The following is a 1,088-nucleotide window of genomic DNA, read 5'->3' on the forward strand; positions in this document are numbered from 1 at the left end:
CGCTTCACTCGCCGTTACTAGAGGGAATCCTTGTTAGTTTCTTTTCCTCCGCCTATTAATATGCTTAAATTCGGCGGGTAGTCTTGTCTGATCTGAGGTCAAAGATAGAAAAGCAAACGTTGCCTTCCCTCTTTTTCTTTAGAGGGGATTGACAAGCGCTTTGCAAAGCCACAACAAAACCCATCTGGAAAAAATTCGATGGCATGCCAGTCCGACAGGCATTTTTCAGACAGGCATTTGCGTTGATTGGCATGATTCAGACAGGCGTTTGCGTTCGAAGATTCGATGATTCAATAAAATCTCTAATTCACACTACTTATCGCACCTGGCTACGTTCTTCATCGATGCACGAGCCTAGAGATCCACCGTTAAAAGTTGTCACTGACATTCATTTTTTTTTTGTGCAACCGTCTTTTTTTGTCATGTTCAGAGAAAAAAACATTTCGCCAACAACATAAACCAACAAGCGTTTGTTAAGTGTCAACAAGCCAACAGGCCGCACGCCGAACGAAAAACGGCAACAAAAGGGGCAGCGCTGTGGTAGACAAGCCGAAGATCACAACAGCAGCGTTTTAAAACGCGCTACTGACAGTCAGCTCTCGTTGACCCCTTTTGCAAGCGCGAACTTTCGTTCAAACGCGCTTCAAAACAGTTCACAGTGAGCAAACGTATTTTTAACTCGAGCGTGTGTCAAACCATCGGTAATGATGCTTCCGCAGGTTCACCTATGGAAACCTTGTTACAACTTTTTCAGGAGTTGACTGGTTTAAAGGGCTCATGAAAAAACATGAAAATATCCTGTCTATCAGAACACCCGAGGCCACTTCTTTAAGTAGATTTACAAGTTTTAACAGGACAAATATTGATTTGTTGTACAACAATTTAGAGAGCCTGTACACTCGTTTCCATTTCGAACCACACCACATTTGGAATGTGGATGAGACTGGACTAACCAAAGTTCAGAAACCATCAAAAATAGTAGCTCAAAAAAGGCGTCAAACAAGTGGGAGCTGTAACAAGTGCAGAGAGGGGTAAATTTGTAACCTTGAGCTGTGGAGTTAATGCCTTGGGACACGCATGTCCTCCAA

General features: G+C 43.1%; 1 non-coding gene across 1 annotated transcript; it reads right to left on the reverse strand.

The window, feature by feature from the left end:
* Positions 1 to 219: 219 nt before the first annotated feature.
* LOC136075635 (5.8S ribosomal RNA) lies at positions 220 to 377 on the reverse strand. The gene has a single exon (XR_010636077.1). It is a non-coding gene; the product is annotated as a 5.8S ribosomal RNA (ribosomal RNA).
* Positions 378 to 1,088: the final 711 nt, after the last annotated feature.

This window comes from Hydra vulgaris, chromosome 01, assembly GCF_038396675.1.
Source record: "Hydra vulgaris chromosome 01, alternate assembly HydraT2T_AEP".
Taxonomy (NCBI): Eukaryota; Metazoa; Cnidaria; class Hydrozoa; order Anthoathecata; family Hydridae; genus Hydra; species Hydra vulgaris.